Source organism: Notechis scutatus, chromosome Z (assembly GCF_049901735.1).
Source record: "Notechis scutatus isolate UNSWTSFEM ecotype Mainland chromosome Z, rNotScu1.2, whole genome shotgun sequence".
In the NCBI taxonomy this organism is placed as follows: Eukaryota; Metazoa; Chordata; class Lepidosauria; order Squamata; family Elapidae; genus Notechis; species Notechis scutatus.
This window is the reverse complement of record NC_142025.1, coordinates 111,831,208-111,844,808: the sequence shown is the minus strand read 5'-3', so window position 1 is coordinate 111,844,808 and position 13,601 is coordinate 111,831,208. Positions and strand designations below refer to the sequence as shown.

Here is a 13,601-nt window from a genome sequence, read left to right as displayed (position 1 = left end):
ACAATTGAGAAAGTCCAGAAATATTTCACAAGAAGAGTTCTCCACTCCTCTACTAAGTTGTAGAATACCTTATGCCACCAGACTTGAAATTCTAGAACTAGAAAACCTTGAATTACGCCGTCTTCGGTCTGACTTAAGCATGGTATATAAAATCATACATTGCAATGTCCTACCTGTCAGTGAATACTTCAGCTTCAACCATAACAACACAAGAGCACACAATAGATACAAACTCAAAGTAAACCGCACCAAACTTGATTGCAGGAAATACGACTTCAGCAATAGAGTGGTCAATGTCCGGAATACTCTACCCGACTCTGTAGTTTCTTCCCCAAACCCCAAAAACTTTAACCTTAGACTGTCTACTATTGACCTCACCCCTTTCCTAAGAGGTCTGTAGGGGGCGTGCATAAGCGCACCAACGTGCCTACCGTCCCTGTCCTATTGTTTCTCTTATTCTTTTATTTTTCTTATATGTACCCATTTCATGTATTCACAACTATGTATACACTTATACTTATTATCTTGTAAACAATTGGCAAATCAAATAAATAAATAAATAAAATATATAGGAAAAATAGTAAGAACATTAAGTATTATTTAATTAATAACTATAAAGGATTTTATATATTAATATTACAATTCATTGTGTGATCACTCTAAATATTTAATTAATCCACTCTGGGATGAATGTAATACTGTTTGTGTTTAAGAATATTTAAAATAAGTTTAGATAATACATATATTTATTTATAATATTTAAATATAGTTGGATTTGGATATAATGTTTATATACTTTTTATATTATGTGAAGTTATGTATAGAGGCTGAGCATTGAGGCCTTACAAAATTATATAGGTGATTTAGAATTTGGATTTAAAATAATACAGTGATAATATTTTTATCCATAAGAACTTATACTCCAATAATTCGTAAAGAGTACAGATATCCAGAAGATAGATAGATTAAGTAATTAGATACTGGTTCAATCCTAATATAGAGATTCTATTACTGAATGTTAATTTGGGATAATATAATTAATATAGTACAACAACAGAAACAAATCTTAAAAGAAATGACTTCCACAACAACTACAACTCTGAAAACTGGAAGAAAGGTCACCCCGACATTAACAACCACGTCGGCAACATCTTCACCCATGGCACAAAAAACCATTGAAGAAACATTACCAGTGGAGAAACAAGCTAACATCTCGAATGTCAATATCCAATCAATTCTGCTTACTTTACAGGAATCGATGGTGAAGCTGCAAGAAACAATGATGAAAAACCATAATGAGATGAGATCAGATATAAATGAATTAAAAGAGGAGATGGAGAAATTAAAAGCAGAAACGAAAGCGGACATCTCCAAAGTAGAGGACAAATTTGGATTATTACAGCAGGCCTTGGAGAAAAATGAAGCAACAATAAAAGAGGTAGAGAAAAGGACAGAACGAACTGAAAGGAAATTAGAAAGGGTAGATGAAGAATTAAATAATGTGAGTAAAGAAATGGAGGACTCACTGGTCTACCTAGAGATGGATAAGGCTGCTACATACTTGAGATTCCAAAATATAGTGGAATCAAAAGAAGAATACTTGGAACAACTAATTTGTGGCGGGAATATTGGCTGGACTATTGGAAAAGGATAAAGATGACATCTTGAGGGAGTTTGATGAAGTTTACAGGGTTAGCACTAATTATGTGAGACGCCACAAATGCACAAGAGAAGTCCATATATGATTTGCGAGAAGGAGTGCCCAGGATATCATATATAGGATGTCAAGAGATGAATCAATCACATATAAAGGCAAAGAAGTCTTGGTTCTCAAACAAATACCAAGAAGAGTAAGAGAACAAAGACAAGATTATAAATTCTTAGCAGCTTACCCAAATCAGAAAAGAATTGTATTTAAATGGCTAATCCCAGAAGGGATGTTAGTTTCTTGGGATGAGAGGAAAATCAAAATAGACTCTATAGAAAAGGCCCAGGAATTTTATGAATGGTTGGTAGGCCCGGAAGACCAGAGCAGTAAAGATGAACTAGAAACAAACTCCCAGGAAGATCAAGGCTATCATAAGAACAGAGATGGAACTTTAGGAAATCAAGGAAATATTCAATTACAACAGGAGAGAGAAGAAAGTAGGATACATCTTCAGGCACAAGGAGAGACCGGAGCCGTTACAAGACAAACAGCAAAACAGAACTAATTAAATGGAAGAAAAAAAACTACTATCAATTAATATAAATGGTTTAAGCTCGATGATAAAAATGAAAAGGATAATAGCCAAATTAATCAAACAAAATGCTGATAAGTATGTCTACAAGAAACTCATATAAAGAAATCAGATGAAAAATTCTTAGAATGTCCGAAACCCTCCCTTGTTTGTTGGTGAGTAAAGGCAATGAGGGAAAATGACTTGAAGATTGTGTAATAATAAAGTAGAATTAATTCACCCAGGCGCACTTCTTGTCTGGTCTACCTTGCAAGCAGTAGACAAAAGGAAGTGAACAAACAAGAGAATTCCCCAATAATATCTGCTACTGAAAAAAGAGTGGGAATTTCTCATGTTGCTTCTGAAACTGATCTTACTCTTTCATCTAAGCAACCAGTATCTGGTTGACAATCCATCAAATAATAATAATTTAATAATAATAATTCAAAATCTGAAAATTGAAGTGGAAAAAGTATGTCATAACTAGTCAGTGGTAGTCCAGGCATTTACCAGGATATTTGACTCAGTAAACAATTATTGATGGCACTTAGAAAATCTGCACATTGATAATGTTTCCATCTGTCAATGGCACCATATTACCTACATCCCACACACAGACCATGCCAATACATTACAACAGTCTAGGTTCTTGGAAAAATGAAGACTGGCACCAGTTAAAATCAGGATGCTCTGGTTTCATTGTGATGTATATAGTAATAGTAATAGATAAAAAAATAAAGGTTCCCCTCACACATACATGCTAATCATTTCTGGCTCTAGGGGGTGGTGTTCATCTCCATTACAAAGCCGAAGAGCCACTGCTGTCCAAAGACATCTCCGTGGTCATGTGGCTGGCATGACTAAATGCCGAAGGCACACAGAATGCTGTTAACTTCCCACCAAATTTGTCCTTATTTTTCTACTTGCATTTTTACTTTACTTTGCTTTTGAACTGCTAGGTTGGCAGAAGCTGGGACAAGTAATGGGAGCTCACTCTGTTACATGGTGCTAGGGATTCGAACCACTGAACTGCCAACCTTTCTGATTGACAATCTCAGTGTCTTAGCCACTGAGCCACCATGTCCCTCTAATAGAAATAATGTCCTGTTATTCCCGATTTTCAATTTTTTGGGAAGCTCAATGAACAAGGAGAAGTGAGTCATTTTAAAGATTTCAAAATGGCAGAGGAATGTCATGGGGAAACCAAGTTGCAGAACATCATTAAGAAAAAAAAAGAACGAAAATAGTGAGGATTATAGCAGTTTCAATTGGCAAAAATATTTCTCTGGCCCCAATGGTTTGATGGACAAGAAGATCAGGATCTCTTTTCACATTTGAGAAGAATTTTGAAGTGTAAGTGTCACAAATACAAATTTCTCCATTTTTTCCTCTTGTTTTTGATTGCTTCCCTTTCTACTTCATTTCATTGTGTCTCTGATGGCACAGAAGTAGACAGCAGAGTCCTTCAGGTGACTGACATCTTTCTCTAAATTGAAAGTTCCATTTCTCTTTCCTTCATGGAGAGTAGGACTTGGGCTTCATTGTCCTTCTCAGTCAACAAGAGCTTCAGAGATTGACCAGGGTGCTGAATGTACTAGTATGTTTAAGAGGAGCTAATAAACTCTGTTTCATAGGAATAATATGTAGAGAGAAGATGTCTTTCAGAAGAAAACAGAATGCCAGATATTTGCTTCACCAACTGTCCTGTGCTTCCTCCTGGATATAAAATAATGGAGAAGACATGAAGTTAGCTGGAAAGGTAGGTCTTTCTCCTACTTTTCAGAAACAAATGTGTGCTGCTTGGACTTATTTTCTTACTGTCTGCACACACCAATGCTGATTCTGAGATCCAACCTGCACAAATCCCTTCATGATTTTACATTCTTTGCCTGATGCCAACCACCAAACACACTGAACATGTACACTCAACCTTCTTTTCAACTAAATACACCTATTCTTGTGTATTCCTTGCAGATGATTTACTGCCAATTTTCAGAATCTTCCAGAGGATCCTATTCTACCTGTTTTAAGGAAGCTAACACAACTTACATCTGAAATATGTATCCAGGGTGAGAAAATCAAGGCCCATGGGCTGGAACAGGCCTATGGGGTGCTTAATCTTGTTGTGGCCTGTTGGTAGGAGTCAAGATCAGCATCAGAGCAACCTGGAAGCTCTGAAGGGAAGAGGGAATGGAGCTGGCAGAGAGGGAGGCAAAGGTGGATCCTGGGCCACCCATCAGCCTTCAGATGGAGAGTCATCAGCCCTCCAGGTCTGGAGGTGGTTGATGAAGAAAAGGAGAAACAGATGGATACAATGCCTGATACATGGCTGCACAAATGGCAGAGAAGAGAGCAGTGGAAATTTTCGTGGGCCAATCCTGGGCAAAGAAGAGACACCACTGCTAGCTCTGGGGATAAAAGGCAGGGGGAGGACATGAATTCATCTTCTGGCTAGGTGGACTTGTTAGCCTGCAAGAGGAACTTGTTGCCAGGGCCGCTGGCATTCCTAATAAATAAAACTTTTGAGTTCATATCAGAGAGTTTGTCCTGTTTGGGGAGCAGGATCAGAACAAATCTACCCTGGAAATAGTGAAGAACTAGCCTGTGGTACCTCTTCCAGAAAAAGTTTGGCAAAGCACTCAAGCCAGCACAGATGCCCCTTACATGAGTGATGTCAAGCTGGCCACACCCACACACACCCTGAGGTAAAACACAACCCTGATGTGGCCCTCAATGAAATCGAGTTTGACACCCCTGCAGGTCAAACATTATGAAGAAATAAATACTAACTTAAAAGTGTACAGATGATGATGATGATGATGATGATGATGATGATGATGATGATGATGATGATGATGATGATGATGAGGAGGAGGAGGAGGAGGAGGAGGAGGAGGAGGAGGAGGAGGAGGAGGAGAGGCCACAGGAACATTTTTCAAGATAAATAATGGGGTACTATCCCCAAAATATTATTTGGAGGATTTCAAAGCAATTAACCTTCAGAATTTCTCTGCCAATCTTGATGTGCCTTGCAAATGAAGGCCAACACCTAATGATGTGGCAGCTGTGATTTAACATTGTTATGTATCTAATAAGAATAATAAGGGTTTAGTAAAATTGTATGTTTCCCGACTCAAGACACCAGGGCGGCGCCGCTTGGCATGAAGCTGCCTCTTTGCAGCGACCCTGAAGCGGCGGTCAGGAATCCCATCTTGAGCGGGCTTCCTCTTGTTGGGTAAGGCGACCAGCGATCGGCTGGGATCTAGCGTGGCGGCCTGAGCGGCTGCGCGCGCTTGGAGAGCCTCTGCAGCCCGAGGCAGCTCCGAAAAAAACTTTCTTCGCTGAGGCTTTCTTGAGAAGTCCCATTTTCCGATTTGCTAAAGGCAGAGGACAGAGCTTCCATTTGCGGGGCCACCTGAAAAGCCGATCTGACCCGTGGGGAGGAAAAGCGCGAGGGGTTCCCAGCGAGGATTTTGCATTTCTTGGACTTCCGAGTTCTTCGCTGCTTCTCCCGGAAGGAGGCGATTTCTTCGGCGCTGAGCCCATCCGTGGGCGCGGAAAGGAAACAGCCCCAGAGGAGAAAGTGAAAGTGCCGGGAAACGATCGGGAAGGGCCGGCAGAATCATCTCCCCCAAGAGAAAGTGAGGACTGCAGGCGCTATCTCTGCTTGCGCCCTCGGGACTCAGACTCCGAATAGAACTAGTTTAGAGTAAATGTTTGGCGGATTGCTGGCCTTTCAAAAGATACAAAGATTCGTTCGTGGCACAAAGCGGCGTTCACTCACGACCCGTGAAAGAGCGCTAACAAACAGCCCGGAGGCGCAAAGGCAAGCGGGCGAGGGCCATCTCATTCATCAAGGGAAAATAAAAACAAATAGTTTCCTGTGAGCTGTTCAATCTTTCCTTCACTCAGATAAAAACCCTTGGATCATTGTGTTACAACTTCCTATTTACAGAGTAATAGCGATCTGCTTTTCAAACAGCGATAAATTCCTCTCTGCCAGTTAAACAATTAACCCGTTCCTTGCAGACTCTTAATACTACCTCATTACCTCAAATCTTACAACTTTTCTACCTCATCAGCCATATCAACGATTAGATAATCAATTTCTATAAAATATTTTATTAATGGTTTAACTGATTTATTGTTTTTAATTGATTAGTGTGATTAGAGTGTTTAATGCAAATAGTGTGATTACTGACTAGTTTAAAAGATCAAAATTCATGTAATTTAATTGAATAGCAAAATCATTGATCTAGTGAATTTAAATGAACAGTGTGGTTAATAATTAGTGAATTTAAATGAACAGTGTGGTTAATGATTAGTGTAATTAATTGATTAATGATTAGAGTAATTAACTATTCAGGCTGATTGTTGCTCAGGAATATTATCTGACTTGAGAGATTACTGCAATTGATTGTTTGATATAATATTGGCTATATAGATTACCCAAAATTGTTCCTCTAATTAATTCAATCAACGTACTATTTTAACAATCCTACCATGCCAAAAGAAAATCCTACGTCAAACCACAACCTAAAGAGAAAATGATCCCCACCAGTGAACCACAAGACTCCTGCACATGCCTTAAATGCTACAAAAATCTAAAGGATAATGAAAACTCCATCAAATGTTCTCTGTGTAAAAATACACTCATCATGACTGCTTGGGATTACCTGAGCAGATGATTCAATACCTAAAATCATCCAATGAGTTTCCACATATCTGCAAATCATGCAGACCCAAACTGGATCTAGCCTGAAAGAGTTGATACCATTGAAACCATTGAAACATCCCCTACCATCGAAACCATTACAACATCCTCAACATCATAGTAGCATCCCTGGATGCCGTAAAAGAAAGAATATCCAACCTTGAAAAAAAAAGGACACAACGCAAAAACCTGAACATCCAATAGCTACTAACCACATCTCTACCAATCAACCACAATCCAATCCACAACCCAATCCACAAATAAACACAACCCAGACAAATATTGATATCCCAATTCTCATCAGAGAAGCCGTTGAGCGTGAACGGAAACGCCAAACGCCATCTTATTTGGTCTAGAAGACATCAATGTCAATGATGACATCACAACTGTCCGAAACATCATCAGAAATTATCAAGCATCAACCATCTCCGCTGATGAAATACTTGACATTTCCGCATTGACCGAGAGCTCAAAAATAGAGATGGCTCTGTGGCCCCACGCTTCTGCAGGGTCATTTGCAAAAATGAATCAAGCAAACGTAAATTCATTTATACTATAAACTCACTCGCCAAAACCAACACCATCCATAAGAACCTCCGTTAACCGCCCTGACCTAACCATGCAGCAACGTGCCCGCTCCCGTGCACTCCGCATCGAACTCAAAAACCGTCTAGATAATGGAGAGAAGGACCTGTACATTGACTACCATGCTGACTGTATCAAAAGTAAACCACTCAACCCAATACTCAGCTTTTACCCTCAACCACAACCCTACCTCAACCCATCCACCATCACCCAAGACTAGGCACGCATGCCCCAACTACCTCAATTCCAACTACTGTCGCCTTAAATGCAAACTACTCAATGCAAGAAGCCTCGTGAATAAAAATACCTGAATTTCTCTTCCTCCTAAATATGGCTAACTTCGACATTATATTTGTCTGTGAAACATGGCTCAATGCATCTCTCCCGACTCCATTACCACAGTAAGAGACTATCATGTTTACCGATCAGATCGTTGAAAATCGTCGAGGAGGTGGAGTTGCTATATTCTATAAAAAATCCTTACATCTAAAAATATCCAAGTTACCCAGGAGTTTGCCCTTCCTGAAACCATCATCTGTGAACTATCCTCAAATATCACAATTCGATTCTTACTATGTTACAGAGCACCTGATTATGACATCGAACATGTAAACAAGCTAAATACATTACTAACATGGGCTGCATCCTGCCCATACCCTTTTATCCTTCTTGGTGATTTCAATCTACCTCATATTAACTGGACCCTAAATGATTGTACAACTGAAATCATACACACAACCTTCTACAATGCTATTACAAATCTGGGACTGGAACAACTAGTAACCAACAACACTAGACTAAACAACTGCCTCGATCTCATCTTCTGCAACAGTTTGAACCTAATCTCACGAATACAATCTAAAGAACCCTTTTCCAGTAGTGACCACAATATGATCGAACTTTTGTCTCAACATACATCCACACAAAAATCACCACAATGATGTAATCCCCTATTGTAACTTCAAAAAGGCAACTATGATCTTATAGACAACGATCTCTCATCCCTTGATTGGCAATCTCTATTCACTGGATGCAATACTGTTGAAGACCATTATAACACATTTTTACTTGAAGTCAAAAGAGTCATCAAACTATATGTACCAACAACAACTCCCAAAACAAAACAAAAAGCAGATTACCCATATCAATAAGGAAACTTCAATCCAAAAAGAGATCACTCTGGCGGAAAAACAAATCTGGTCACGTTAATTTCAAAAACCGATACAAAAATCTATGCCACCAGATAAAGACCGAATGCACCAATTATCACATTAAACAAGAGGAAAACCTTCTAAGCACTAATTCCACCCGCGCTTTTTACAATTTTGTAAACAACAAACTAAAAGACTCAAGGTCCATCCCTCCCTTGATAGGACCTGATGGTAAAGACTGCAACGACACACCATTAAAGCCAACATCTTTAACACATTCTTCGGCTCAGTATTTGTAAACAGCAATGGATCATGCCCAATATTTCCTAGCCGTACCACAGATATACAACAATGATCTAATACATATCGATTTCACAGGAGACAATGTTGAAAAAGCAATACGCAACCTAAAACCATCTCTATCTATTGGACCGGACGGAATATGTGCCTACTTCTTAAGAAAGCTATCCTCTGCCATAGCCAAACCTCTAAGCATAATCTTTGAAAAATCTTTCAGAACCAGCTCCTTGCCTAACCTATGGTCACAAGCCACAGTCATCCCCATCTTCAAAAAGGGAGACCCAAGCCTAGTTGAAAACTACAGGCCAATCTCCTTATGCTGCGTCACCTGTAAAGTCATGGAATCAATTATTAACCAATCCATCATCCTTCACTTAGAGACAAATAACCTACTCTCCAATAAACAATTTGGTTTCAGGAAAAACTATCCTGTAATCTGCAACTCTTACACTGCAAAAACATATGGACGACACAACTCGACCAGGGCAAAACAATAGACGCAATCTACATAGACTTCTGTAAAGCCTTTGATTCAGTGGTACCCGACAAACTACTCCTAAAAATAAAATCCTATGGTATCTCTGGACAACTGAATAACTGGATAGAAGCATTCCTGTCAAACAGACAACAAATGGTCAAAATCGGGAGCGTCCTATCAAATCCAGTACCTGTCAATAGTGGTGTTCCCCAAGGCAGTGTTCTAGGACCAACTCTCTTCATACTCTACATAAACGACCTCTGTGATCATATTAAGAGCAATTGCATTCTCTTCGCTGATGATGTAAAGCTGTTCAATACCACAGACAATACTGCTACCCTACAAAAGATCTTGACTATGTATCCGAATGGTCAAACAAATGGCAACTTCAAATCTCAACAAATAAATGCTCTGTCTTACATATTGGCAAAAAAATCAGAAAATAAAATACAAGCTGAATAGTCAAGATCTTGTTGATGACCCAAGCTCTGTAAAGGACCTTGGAATACTCACCTCTAATGATCTAAGTGCTAGAGCACACTGCAACTACATAGCCAAAAAGGCATTAAGAGTTGTTAACCTAATCCTACGTAGCTTTTTCTCTGGTAATATCACACTACTAACCAGAGCATACAAAACATTTGCTAGACCAATACTCGAATACAGTTCATCAGTCTGGAATCCACATCACGTATCTGATATTAGCACAATTGAGAAAGTCCAGAAATATTTCACAAGAAGAGTTCTCCACTCCTCTACTGGCTGTAGAATACCTTATGCCACCAGACTTGAAATTCTAGAACTAGAAAACCTTGAATTACGCCGTCTTCGGTCTGACTTAAGCATGGTATACAAAATCATACATTGCAATGTCCTACCTGTCAATGAATACTTCAGCTTCAACCATAACAACACAAGAGCACACAATAGATACAAACTCAAAGTTAACCGCACCAAACTTGATTGCAGGAAATACGACTTCAGCAATAGAGTGGTCAATGTCTGGAATACTCTACCCGACTCTGTAGTTTCTTCCCCAAACCCCAAAACTTTAACCTTAGACTGTCTACTATTGACCTCACCCCTTTCCTAAGAGGGTCTGTAGGGGCGTGTGCATAAGCGCACCAATGTGCCTACCGTCCCTGTCCTATTGTTTCTCCTATTCTTTTATTTCTCTTATATGTAACCATTTCATGTATTCACAACTATGTATACATTTATACTTATTATCTTGTAAACAATTGGCAAATCAAATAAATAAATAAATAAATAAATAAAGTTTCTGCGAGGCTCAGTCAAAAAGCTAAAACACTTGAAGCTAAGACTTCAATAGTCAAAAGCAGGGGTTTTCAAACTTTGACAGCTTTAAGACTTGTGGACTTCAACTCCCAGAATTCCTCCTCCAGTCATGTTAGCTCAGGAATTCTGGGAGTTGAAGTCCGCAAGTCTTAAACTTGCCAAGTTTGAAGGCCCTTGGTCAAAAGAAATAATGTGGAGAAAGAGAATTACAACATCTCAGAAACGAGAAAGGAAGAAAAGATTGAGCATTTTAGTTTCTGCTCAATTGGCCAAAAATGGGGTGGGGGGAACAGTTTCCCTCTTTGGCCCTGATGGTATTATGGACAAGGAAATCAGGAGCTATTTTCAGTCTTGAAAAGAAGTTGGGAGTGCAAGGGCACCAATGACAAAATTTCCCTGTCTCTTCTTAATTCTTTTCTTCCTGTTTTTGATTGGCCCACCTTCTGCTTCCTGTCACTGTGTCTCTTGTAATGCACAGAAGTAGACAGCAGAGTCCTTCAACTGGATGGCTGGTTTCTGCATGTTGAAAGTCCCGTTTTGCTTGTTGTCATGGGGAATGTGAGTAGCTTGGAATCCTTGAGCTTGTTGAGCTTGTTTTGAATAAGATGCCAAAAGGGATTTTGGAGGTTGATCAGGAGGCTGAATGTACCAGAATAAGTAATGTGTGTCTCTAAACCGTGCTTCATAAGAACAATGGAGAGAGACAAGTTGTCCCTCAGTAACAGTCATAATGCCAGTTGTTTGTTTCACAGATTGTCCTGTGCTTCCTCCTGGACAGAAGATAATGGAGAAGGCATGAAGCTCGCTAAAGAAGTTAAAGAAGGCATGAAGCTAGCTAAAGACAATTTTCCCTATTTCAGAAACAATCTTGCTGCTATTTGGACTATTTTCTTGCTGTGTCAAAACTAATTATGCTAATTATGAGGGTTACCATGGACAAATTCCTTCCTGGTTTATATTCTTTCTACCATGCTCACTATCAAACATATTGAACATTTAAACAAATGATCCTTTCTTCCAGTTAAATACTTCCATCCATGTTCTTGCAATATTTCTGTCTATTTTCTAGACATTTTCTAAGAGATCTCACTCTACCTCATTTCAAGGAACCTAAACAACCAAATATATACCTAGCCAAAACCTATAGTTCAACATTGTGAGGAAATATGTGGTGGACATATCAAAAAGTGAAAAAAACTATTGGACAAAAATACTTACATGGCTGGAAAAAAATATAAAGCAGCATATTGATTTGAAACCAGAGACAATTTTGTTGGGCATTCTACCCAACAAGTATAATAAAGGGAATGCATATTTGGTTTACATGTGTTGACCACAGCTAGAATTATATTTGCACATCAATTGAAAAGTGAAGAGATCCCAACAGATGAAAATGTGATTAAAAAAAATATTAGGATATGCAAAAAAAGATGCACTTATAATTAAGGAAAAGAAAGAAACTGAATATTATTTTTTACTTGGGACTTATTTTATCAATGGTTAGCTGATAAAAACAGGAGCTAGAAATAGGGAACTATATGGAAGGATCAGTGGTATAAGGAAGGTATGTTAAATTGGTTAAACAAATATTGTTATTATTGTTAATAATATTATTATAATTGATACTAATGAAATGAATACTGCAGTAAACACTTTGTCTATTATTTCGTAAAATGTCTTGTACCCAGACAACCTACTGTTCAACTGAAATTGGATTTTTTATGTTATAAAATAAAATAATAATAAACTTTAAAAAAGACATTGTGAGGAAATAAATACTTACTTAAAAATGAGATGATGGTGATGATAAAAAGCCACATTTTTCCAGGTGAAGAATGGGGTTATATATATATATGGAGGATTTCAAAGCTGGTGTAGCCACCTTCAGAGTTTCCTTGCCAATTTTGCTATTGAAGGGATGCAAAATTTCACTTCAGAAAGAAAGTGATGGGCTTCTCATATGTAAATTTGGTGGCAAAGGAAAGACAAACCACAGGATATGGTTCATGGAGCATATGTGCTACCAAGGATATCATATGTGTCACCTGGTAAAACTCATGTTGTATCAAGATTGCCACCATGTGTTTAAAATGAGCTGTAAGAAAGCAGTTTGGTTGAAGGAAGGATCCCAGTGCTGAAGGTGATTTCTGAAAGAAAAAATTATTGTTGGCCAGGTGAACGGAGAGGAAACTGTGAGGATAAATATACATGAGAGAGAGAGAGAGAGAGAGAGAGAGAGAGATCTTCAAAATATGAAATGTGTCTGAAAGACTCACCATTGTTAAGTTAGTCAATTGACAATTACATAATTCCCGTCTTTGCTCTTAATACTTTTTCTCCTGTTTTTGATTGGCTGCCCTTCTGCTTCCTGTCACCATGTCTCTTGAAATGCACAGAAGTAGACAGCAGAGTCCTTCAACTGGATGGCTTGTTTTTGCATGTTAAAAGTCCCTTTTTGCTTGTTTTTATGGTGAGTAGCCTGAAAGCCTTGGGTCTTCATGTCATTTCATTCAACAAGATCTCTAGAAGCTGACCAGGATGGTGAATGTACCAGAATGGGAAATTTATGCCACTAGGCACATCTGAGAAACAGAGATTGTCCTTCTGTAACAATCACAATGCCAGATGTTTGGTCCACTGACTGTCCTGTGCTTCCTCCTGGAAAGAAGATAAATGCAGAAGACATAAGCTGAGTTGAAGTAGTAGTCCTTCTCCCTCTTTTCAGAAATAACAATAGTGTTGCTTGGGCCTACTTTCTCTGTAAATATTATGTACAAATTCCTTCTCAGATTCCTTCTCTATCATTCCCATCACTAAGCACACTCAACAAACATACACACGTTCTTCATTCCAGC

General features: G+C 38.7%; 1 long non-coding RNA gene across 2 annotated transcripts; it reads right to left on the bottom strand.

The window, feature by feature from the left end:
* Nucleotides 1–1,444: 1,444 nt before the first annotated feature.
* On the bottom strand, nt 1,445–12,866 carry LOC113427985 (uncharacterized). 2 transcript variants are annotated; one of them, XR_015746052.1, is made up of 4 exons: nt 12,792–12,866; nt 12,530–12,653; nt 11,187–11,516; nt 1,448–3,935 (listed from the first exon to the last, which is right to left on the bottom strand). It is a non-coding gene; the product is annotated as an uncharacterized LOC113427985 (long non-coding RNA). The 2 variants fall into 2 exon arrangements; XR_015746051.1 differs by lacking the exon at nt 12,792–12,866 and having other exon boundaries at nt 1,445–3,935; nt 12,530–12,744.
* Nucleotides 12,867–13,601: the final 735 nt, after the last annotated feature.